Source organism: Scomber scombrus, chromosome 10 (assembly GCF_963691925.1).
Source record: "Scomber scombrus chromosome 10, fScoSco1.1, whole genome shotgun sequence".
Classification (NCBI taxonomy): domain Eukaryota; kingdom Metazoa; phylum Chordata; class Actinopteri; order Scombriformes; family Scombridae; genus Scomber; species Scomber scombrus.
This window is the reverse complement of record NC_084979.1, coordinates 15,344,219-15,355,130: the sequence shown is the minus strand read 5'-3', so window position 1 is coordinate 15,355,130 and position 10,912 is coordinate 15,344,219.

The window sequence follows — 10,912 nt, the reverse complement described above, 5'->3', positions numbered from 1 at the left end:
CGAGAACCTCGCCTGCCTCCACCTGAGACTTACTCAGGAGATCCAGGATCCTGTCAGTCATTCCTAGCTCAGTGTGAGCTGATTTTTGGACTACAGCCATTGACTTTTCCTTCCGATCGTTCTAAGGTTGCCTACGTCATCACCCAGTTGTCTGGAAGAGCTCGTGAGTGGGGAACGGCCATCTGGAGCAACCAGGTGGCGATCCAGGATGACTTCACTCAATTCACTGGTGAAATGAAGAAGGTCTTCGATCGCTCTAAACAGGGAAGGGAGGCTGCTCGTGAGATCCTTAACCTCCGTCAAGGCCGCAGGTCAGTGTCCGACTTTGCAATAGAATTCCGGACTCTGGCGTCCTCTACTGGTTGGAACCTGGAAGCTCTGTATGATACGTTTTTCAATGGACTTTCTGAAGGGATTAAGGATGAACTCATTCCCCGCGATTTGCCTTCATCTTTTGATGGCTTGGTGGATGTGGCTATCCGTGTGGACACTCGGCTAGGTCAGCTTCATCGGTTGAAGACAACCAGTAGTTCTCAGCGGACTGAGCTTCGTCGAGGGTCCAGTTCTCCTCTTCAGGTCCTTGAGGGGGGATCAAGGTCGTCCACTCCGGCTCCTCCAGAGCCAATGAAGATAGACCGGACTAGTCTTTCACCAGCTGAGAGACAGCGAAGGCTGGAGTCTCGTGCCTGTCTGTACTGTGGTCAGCGTGGCCATTTTGTTTCAACCTGTCCTGTAAAAGACAATGCTCACCAGTGAGGCGGGGAGTACTGGTGAGCGCAATTCCCTCAAGGATCTCCCCATCCCTTCGCACTGTTCTGCAAGCAACTGTGATGTGGAGGAGCCATCATCACACCACCTCCGTCCTCATTGACTCTGGAGCTGAAGAGAGCTTCATTGACGTATCACTGGCCACCAGATGGGGAGTTCCAGTAACCACCCTGCAAGTGCCATTGACTGCCTCAGCGCTAAACGGGACCTGTTTCGCCAAGGTAACCCATATCTCATCCCCGGTGAGTTTGATGCTCTCTGGTAATCACACTGAGGAGATTGCTCTTTATGTTATTGATTCACCACAGATTCCCATAGTTCTTGGTCACCCTTGGTTAGTCAAACACAACCCGCACATTGATTGGGAGAAGAATTCTATTTTGGGCTGGAGCCCATTCTGTCATTCCCAGTGTCTGAGGTCTGCCCTTAACCGGTTCCCTGTTTTTCCTGAGCTACCTGAGGAGTTTCCAGACCTGTCAAGAGTTCCGGAGGAATACCTAGACCTGAGACCCGTCTTCAGCAAGTCCAGGGCAACTTCTCTACCACCTCATCGTCCATATGATTGCTCTATAGAGTTGCTTCCTGGAGCTTGTCCGCCTCGAGGTCGTCTGTACTCTCTGGCGCCCCCTGAGAGAATGGCCATGAACAAGTACATTGAGGACTCCCTAGCAGCAGGTATTATCCGTCCCTCGTCCTCTCCAGCAGGGGCAGGGTTTTTCTTTGTGGACAAGAAGGATAGATCATTAAGACCTTGCATTGATTACCGGGGCCTCAATGATATTACGGTTAAGAACAGATATCCTCTTCCCTTGATGTCCTCAGCCTTTGAACTGTTACAGGGTGCCACAGTGTTTTCTAAATTGGACCTTCGTAATGCCTATCATTTGGTGAGAATCAGGGAGGGAGATGAGTGGAAGACCGCATTTAATACACCCACAGGGCACTACGAATACCTTGTAATGCCGTTTGGACTGACCAACGCCCCAGCTGTGTTCCAGACTTTGGTCAATGATGTACTGCGGGATATGGTAAACAAATTTGTTTTTGTTTATTTGGACGATATTCTGATTTTTTCCAAGTCCCTTCGTGACCATGTCCATCATGTCCGATTAGTTCTTCAGCGGTTACTAGAGAACCAACTTTATGTAAAGGCTGAGAAATGTGAGTTCCATCAACGCTCCACATCGTTTTTGGGCTTTGTCGTCTCTGAAGGTGGTGTTGGGATGGACTCCTCTAAGATCAAGGCAGTCATTGATTGGCCTACCCCTCAGTCCCGCAAGGATCTGCAGAAGTTTCTGGGTTTTGCAAATTTTTACAGACGGTTCATTCGTAACTATAGTTCTCTTGCCTCTCCTCTAACTGCTCTGACATCCTCCTCTGTCAGGTTTTTCTGGTCGGAAGTGGCGGAGAAGGCGTTCCAACAACTGAAGAAGCGTTTCACCTCTTCTCCCATTCTGGTTATGCCAGATCCTTCGTGTCAGTTCATTGTTGAGGTGGATGCCTCTGAGGTAGGGGCTGGAGCTGTCCTGTCCCAGAGGTCCAAGGAGGACAGTAAGCTGCACCCATGTGCCTTTTTCTCCCACAAGTTAACGCCTGCTGAGAGAAACTACGATGTCGGGGACCGGGAACTTCTGGCGGTCAAACTCGCTCTGGAGGAGTGGCGTCATTGGCTAGAGGGCGCTGAGGTTCCTTTTCTTGTGTGGACGGACCATAGGAACCTGGAGTATTTGAAGTCTGCCAAACGACTCAACGCACGCCAGGCCAGGTGGTCTCTTTTTTTTAGTCGGTTCAATTTTACCTTGTCTTTCCGTCCTGGGTCCAAGAATGCTAAACCTGACTCTCTTTCTCGACAGTTCAGTGCTCCAGATGCTGCCCCTGCCCCTAACACCATTTTGCCTTCTCACTGTTTAGTGGGTGCAGTTTCTTGGCATATAGTCTCTGTGGTTCGCAGTGCCCAGCAACAGGAGGCTTGCCCAGCTGGTTGCCCCCCTAACCGCCTGTTTGTCCCCAGTTCTGTCCGTCCTCAGGTTTTGGAGTGGGGTCACTGCTCCCGACTGACCTGCCATGCCGGGGTTAGGAGGACTATGGCATTTCTCCGTCAACAGTTTTGGTGGCCCCGAATGGTTGCAGATGTCCAAGCCTTCATTGCTGCCTGTCAGATTTGCGCCCAAAACAAGAGCTCAAATCAGCCACCTGTCGGACTCCTCCAGCCGCTCCCGGTACCCAGACGACCATGGTCCCACATAGCCTTGGATTTTGTGACTGGCCTCCCGCCTTCTGATGGTAACTCTGCTGTCCTGACTATTGTTGATCGGTTCTCCAAGTGTGTGCACTTTGTCCCTCTGCCTAAACTCCCTTCTGCCAAGGAGACAGCTTCTCTCATGGTTAACCATGTCTTTAGGATCCATGGAATGCCTTTTGACATGGTGTCTGACCGAGGTCCTCAATTTGTGTCCTCGTTTTGGAAGGAGTTCTGTAGGCTTATTGGAGCCACCGCCAGCCTCTCTTCAGGATTCCATCCTCAGACCAACGGCCAGACAGAGCGGGCCAACCAGGACCTTGAAAGGGTTCTTAGGTGCCTGGCGTCCCAGAACCCCACATCCTGGAGTCGGCATTTGGCATGGGCTGAGTATGCCCACAATTCTCTCCCTGTTGCATCTACGGGTCTCTCCCCTTTTCAATGTTGCCTTGGCTACCAACCACCTCTCTTTTCTTCCCAGGAACTTGAGGCATCGGTTCCATCGGTCCAGGCGTTTGTCCGGCGGTGCAAGGCGACGTGGAGACGTGCTCGAGCCTCTCTGTTGCGTTCGGGTGCCCAGGTCAAGCGGTTGGCAGACCGCCGAAGGGTCAAGGCCCCCCACTACAGGAGCGGTCAGAGGGTTTGGCTCTCTACCAAGGACCTACCTCTCCGAGTGGACTCACGTAAGCTGGCTCCCCGCTTCATTGGGCCCTATGTCATCGAACGGGTCTTGGGCAGATCTGCAGTCCGGTTGCGCCTGCCCCTCTCACTTCGCCGAGTCCATCCCACCTTCCATGTGTCCCGGGTCAAACCTGTCTGTCACAGTCCTCTGTCTCCCCCGGCTGTGCCCCGCCCTCCCCCCCGGCTCGTTGATGGGGGTCCTGTCTACACTGTCGAGAAGCTGATGGATGTTCGCCGGCGTGGGCGTGGTCTCCAGTTTTTGGTTGACTGGAAAGGGTATGGGCCACATTGTGGATAAGACACTCATTAGAGACTTTCGCCAGCAACACCCACGCCATCCTGCCTTGACGCCGAGAGGCGTTCGTTGAGGGGGGGGTAGTGTCAGTATCCTTGCATGTTCATTGACACCTGCTGGACATTTTGTGTGTTGAAACCATGTGCTTTTGTTTGTTTTGGGTAATGACTCCGCCCTCACCTGTCATGCTTCCATGTGGTCATTGTCGGCCATTTTGTGCTCACCTGTACTCCGTTAACTCCTAATGATTAGGCCTACTTATTCTGTGCTCTGTCAGCCCCAGTTTGTCAGATTGTCCCAGTCTTTTGTTCTGAGCACATCTACCGTTGTTACCTGCTTTTCCTGTCTGCCAACCTGCTTGTTTGTACTCTGCCTGTGAACCTGGTTTTTGGATTTTGCCTGCCGATTTGAATTATCTGCCTGTTTGGACTGCTTATTTGGACCTGACCCTTGCCTGCCTCTAGACCACTCTTTGGACTGCCCTCTAGTTTGTCAGCTCTTCTCTTGTTTCAGTTTTGTGGCCAAGAGCCTGCATTTTTGTTGAGTTTTTTCACCGTTTGACGGGACATTCTTTGTTGGAGTTGTTTTTTAACTTTTTCTGTTCAATTAAAAACTCTTGAATTTGGAACTTTCTGCATTTGGGTCCGAACTTTCTACAAAACCTGACAATGCAGGGTGTGACGCATTTCGTTCTCTCTCAGCTCCTGCATCGCCGGCTCATTTTCCATGAAAATATAATACAGAAATCATCTTTAATCCCCTTTCTGTACCACAAACTGCATTCTAAATATAACTCTTTCATGTCTATTCACAACCTTGTTCACATCCATTCAATGCTATACAGTCCCATAAAAATTTAATTCACAGCATTGGTTTTACTTGGACATCACAATCTACTTCAGGAAATTCTTGAAACTTGAGAAAATGCTTTAAAATCAACAACAAATGACATGTATGTATTTATTACTATGGAATAGCTCAGGCTAATTGGCAACATGATGAGTAACATATGACTCTCTTAGCCAGGCTGGGCTGTTTATGTAACTCTCAACAGTATATGACCTATTGTGCTCAGGAGATCCGCTGTAGAGTGAGGAAGAACAGGGGCCACCCTGGGGTGGTTTACATTGTAGTTTGTGCCTTACTTTAGCCCCCTAATGCGGCAATCTATGTTTGGTTTTTTTTATATTATATTTTTGGTTTTTTTTGCCTTCATTCGAACGTAGCCGGCATAGAGGCCAACATATTCTGCAGTTACTTATAAAGGTATGATATGGCATTCAAAAAAAGTGACATTCACTTGAAGCAGGAAGGACTCACAGCAGGAAGGAAGTGGAGAAGAGAACAGCAATGCATTGTCACTGACTGAAACTTGTCATCCATCCCATTTGGCCAGTTGTGAGAGCGTCATTGCTGCCATGTCACAACCTTGTCATCATAAACACAGGAGTCCAGACTGAGCAGGAACAGATGGAGAAAGAAGCAGAGCTTGCACTGCCATGTTGGGTTGCCAGTTCACTCAATTTATGCAAGGTCTGTAACATGGGACATAAAGCAGTTTGTTCCAACAATCCCAAATTCCAAAATTGAAGTCACACTTCTGTCTTGAGAGAGAGAGAGAGAGAGAGAGAGAGAGAGAGAGAGAGAGAGAGAGAGAGAGAGAGAGAGAGAGAGAGAGAGAGAGAGAGAGAGAGAGAGAGAGAGAGAGAGAGAGAGAGAGAGAGAGAGAGAGAGAGAGAGAGAGAGAGAGAGAGAGAAAAACTGGTACACTTAGATCTTTTATGGCCTGAATGGTCGAACTTGCCAGGGCAGGCTGTTTTCTCTCCCTAGGAGCTGTAGGGTCGTGCTCCATGAGAATATGGGAACACTGCAATAAACACAGTCACACTACAGTACCCCACTTTGTCACCTGAGATTCGTCTTTGATGTGAATGTGTAGTCTTTGATGTGAACGCATCAGATCTGCTGACAGTTGATTACAATCTTACAATCTTACAACTGCTCACGGCACATTACCATGCTACTATGCGTGTCTGGATATGGTCTAACAAAGTTACTCCATTAGATTAGTATTCTTGGTCAGGCTGACACCCTGAGCCTGGTCAGGTGTTACGATTCATTTTACCCATGAGAAGACTTCTTTAAACACACAGACATGGGTATACAGGCATCCATGCACATGCACATGTTTGCATGTAGCACATACAGTACACACACACAGGAACACCAACCTGAGCATGGAGGGCTTCACTGTGAAGGACATTAACCTGACACCTCACACACACACTACGGTGACTGACACACTTAATGTTTCATTGACTGTAACAGGAGAGGAGCACCTTCTTCCTAAACCCCCTCATTTATGTATGTATGTGTATTTGTGTGTGTCCTTTTTAATAACCCTAATCACTTTTCCTGTAATTCCTGCCTCCTATTATCATGTCAGAGATTTTCTACTTCATGACCAAGCAATTTCCTCCCTAAGGCGAAAACAAAAAGTCGGCTCCCTTTCTCTCCGCCATCCTCTGATCTTGTATTTGGTTCTTTCCTCTCCCATCCTCCTTTGGAGCCTTCCATCCTTGAAACCCTCCTCTGTCCCCACACGCCCCACCCTCACTTCTTTGCTTGTTGAATAATGAGAACCAGTCTGCTCCTTAGCATCTTTAAACTTAGGAAAAACTCAGATCTGCAGTCAAGACACATAGCAGTGGTTTCCACATTATTTGAACCGTGCCTCAAAGCAGAGCAGGGAGTGTCTGAATGAGATAACACCCTCATATAAACACATATGTCTGGTTCAGTAGATTGCAGTGGATGATTGCACTGCAGTGGTCTGTATGGTTCAGTGCAGGAAAGTGCATTTTTCAATTTTTTCCCAATCTTGGAATTAAGAAGAGTTTAGTTATTTCCTGTAGTTACTTTTTATTTCCATCAGATTTGCCTAATCTTCCTATGAAATATACTTCCACTGGTGTATCTCAGTCCAAAGCAGCATCATGTCAAACTGGGATTTACACTGCCTGCCACATGAAGGTGGTTTGTAGGTATACATCGTGATAAATCACAATGGTGGAATAATCAGGAGCAAACCTTTTAGCACACATTACATCCAGCAACATATCATTGCATGACACTTAGTATGTAATGGACATAATGGTTAAATTATAGTGCGGGGAAGCCTGGTATTTCATAGTGGAAACCCACACAGTAACACAGACGCACAAACACACAGATACCATCAATCAGAGGAGGAACTTACATTGACATGTAAACATACCACAAATGGCTCTCTCTTTTCTCTCGTTTGCCACACAGAGAACTATTCACCCCTTTTCCCCACTCTGCCTCTTACTTCACTCCTCTCTCTTCCTGGCCCCGCGCTCTGCTCTCTGCAGCCCCCGACACTGCACTCATTCAACTCCCATCCAACTTTTTCCACCTCTGCAGATAAATAAACACCATCATTATAATCATCATTAGCACTATGACGTCAGAACTCTCACACACGCAGAGCAAGGTATGATAAGTAAAAATGTGGAAACATGCACATACATACATGCAAACATGTGCACACACACTCCCTCACCATATTTGAACTGTTCCTTTCCCACTGGACATAAACAAAAGCTTGTTTTGACAGAAAGCACAACACATTTAACAGGGCATGAGTTTGAGGTTGTATGTATATGTTCACATTTGGGCGACAATCCATCTTCTAACTTCAGTCCTCGTTACGTGAAACTTCTACAGATGATTATCAACATGCTTGTACAGAAGATTTGCTTTTCTCCTCAGGCTTCCTCTTTGTCTGATTCTTAGTATTTACTACATGAGATTAATACACCTCTATTGTCAATGGGTTTTTTTCCCCAACTGCAACTCTTCATTAATCTCTTCTAGTTTGTGTAACACTGTCTCACTCAGTCCGTCTTCAGGGGTTTACAGGGGGATGTTCCAGGATTCAGGCAGATCTGTCTAAACAAACAGCCGCAACACATCTGGTTATCTACATTCTAATACCATTTTTCTCTGCTCACATTACTGTTCCTGATTGTTAAAAATCTGTCTTGCATCAAGCTTCATGCAGGTACACATGGCATGATTAACCAGCTATAGCAGGCCCCACAACAAAAGTGAGCTAATGGGCTCTTATTAACCATCTATATCACCCGCTCTCTATGTGCATTATGTATATACCCTCTCTTTTGCCTCCAAGTATCCATCACGCACAGCCCACTACACGTGGCAGTTTAATTATATTTTGCCTAGAGCAGCAGAAACCAACTATTTACTCTTTGCTGGGATACCACCTGACCCCAGGTTTGCTGTGTGTTTGTGGTAATTTCATTAAAAGAAAAAATTCATACAGCAAAAAACATACATATCCAAAACATAGAACACAGATTTTCTTGAGCATGGGAAATGTATACGGACAGAGCAAATTAATTAAACAGGAAACATACTATAAATAAACACCATGAAATGCAAACAAGTTGTTACAAATAGAATTGAGGCGTGGCACAGAATAAAAATAACTCAAGGTTAACGTTGCTTACGGTCATAGTGGTCCTCAATTTTCATTGTGGTGAGTAATAACAATGCAGGAGCCCCATTAAGGCCCTCGTCATTTCAACTAATATTGTGCTATTAATCAAATAACCACTAACCAATTGACACACATTGAGCCAAAGGCTTTTGAGAAAATGAGCTAATTCAATTATATACATTCATACGGAGAAATTTTGACTTGTGGATTTACACATGCACCACTAGTGTATCCTTATTCCTCACACTGCAGTCCATGAATCCAGATGCAGTAATGGGTGTTGGCTGATACTGAGAGAGTGTAAGAAATATGGAGGGCTAAAATGTCTTAACACTGCCAGTTTATCCCAGAGACCCCTGAAGTGCACAGACTGCTATTCACCACATCTGCATCTCCATCTGCATACTCACTTCTCACACTCACGCTACTCTAAACAAACTTCCATCTGTATGGAAACATGCACTGCACTGCGCTGCTAACTCAAGTATACGCTCTCTGTACACACACATTCACATGACCACACCACCTCCCACAAGCACTTTGTGCTTACAGTCTGTTTTTTCTGGACCATCACAGGCACAATGCTCCTGAACAGTGCTCTTTGGTCCACTGTGACGTCACTGGTTCTCCCATGTCTTGCTGTCTCCTCACTTAATACTGACAGATAGCCCCCTCACCACCCCCAAATTCAATCCCCCCCCCCCCCCACCCACCCACTTATTTACCAAGCTCTCTTCCTTTCCGCTTAATCCCTCTAATTCTTTCTCCTCATGGTGTCTGTTTTTCTTTTTCCAGGATGCAGATATCCGCCATGCAGTGTCCACTGCTTTCCATCCATCTTTACACTTGAATTACAGCAGAACACTTGAATTTTCCTGTTCCCAACCACTTTGTTTGCCACAGAATAGATGCAGGATTGAAGAGGATAGATAGACAGATAGGGAAGAAAACACTTCTGGGAAGAGAATATTCAAAATTTATTGCAGCCTCCCTTGATTGATTGCTCAAATGGCACATACTTAAACATTTTTCAAAAGCATCTTCATGCTGAGCTAAAACCATGAAAGCATTGTTCCCCTCAATTGTTTAAATGACTTGTCTCTGGCTGATTTTCCTGTTCTTTTTTTCCTTTCCACTCTTTTGTGCGTCCTTGCTACCTGGTTCTTTTCTGATGTCAATATGTTTGCTTTGTTGTTTATCCTTCCCTTATCTGAGGCTTTTGTGTGTTTGCTGTGCACACAGAAAATCCATCATTGCCATCTAGCAGTAAGGGGGCTCTGACAAATTGAGCAGAGAAAAAGCAGACCAAGTGAGGTGCCACAAAGAGGATAAGAAACAGATAATAAAGAATAAAACAGACTTACATTTTTGACAGCTGCTGTTTCTGCATCCCTGCAAATACATACCCCAGACCTTTCTGCAGAGGAGGCTGGTTCTCAGGACCCCTGTATGGTACACGCTCACGTACTGTAAATATCAAAGCTGTACATAAAATTAGAAATGTCTAAATGCATGTTTTCCCAAGTCCTACTGGCTCCAATTTCAGTCTGATAGGATGTGTCTTTGACTGCTGATTGGCTCTGAATCAAGAAATTGGCCTCTCCTTGGTATCCTATAATCTTATGCTATCATGTTTTAGTATACATTTATGGAGGGAGGAGTGTCTGTGTGACAGCTTCTCTTCATAAACTAAAAAATAGATTGTTGCCTTCTTGAGTTTCAACTAGTAGGAGCATTTTAGGGTGCCCAGTGCACCTGCAAAAAGATGCATGTGTTGGTCTGCATTTCATAAACGGTTGGAATATTTTAAAAGGGAGCCATTTTGACAGCTTTCATCTTCATTTTTATAACTATTTGTCTCTTCTCCTCTCCCACAAATAGATGAACAGAAAACACAGAGTTTAGCTGGCTGATTTTTGATCACAATCATAGAGCGGTGCTTGGTGTAACTTCTTCTTTTTGATCAAGTGTGAGATAACCCTGTGTGATCCATCTGTGTCTATAATGGCCAGTGCATTCTTCACAAGCTTTCATCAACATCTAATTTGGCAGTGGGAATCATAGGTCTGCCACTCAGATTATCTATCTATGTCTCCCATAGCTATTAGAATGACAAAGCATGCAAAGATAATAGCTGTACTCCACCATGAAAAGTGGTCATGGCTATCTTACTGTGACCATACGCAGAGCTGTGATATAATGAATTAATTCACCACTCCATGCTTAATGCTTTGAAGTTTCATAAACAGATTATGTCATGGACAATCTGTCTTTACAAATGAGCATTAAGTAAACACGACACATTTGCATGTATGCGCTTTTTAGCAGCAGCGTTATTGTTTATAGAGAACATCACGTAGCTGAAAGAGCACAAACTGGATCC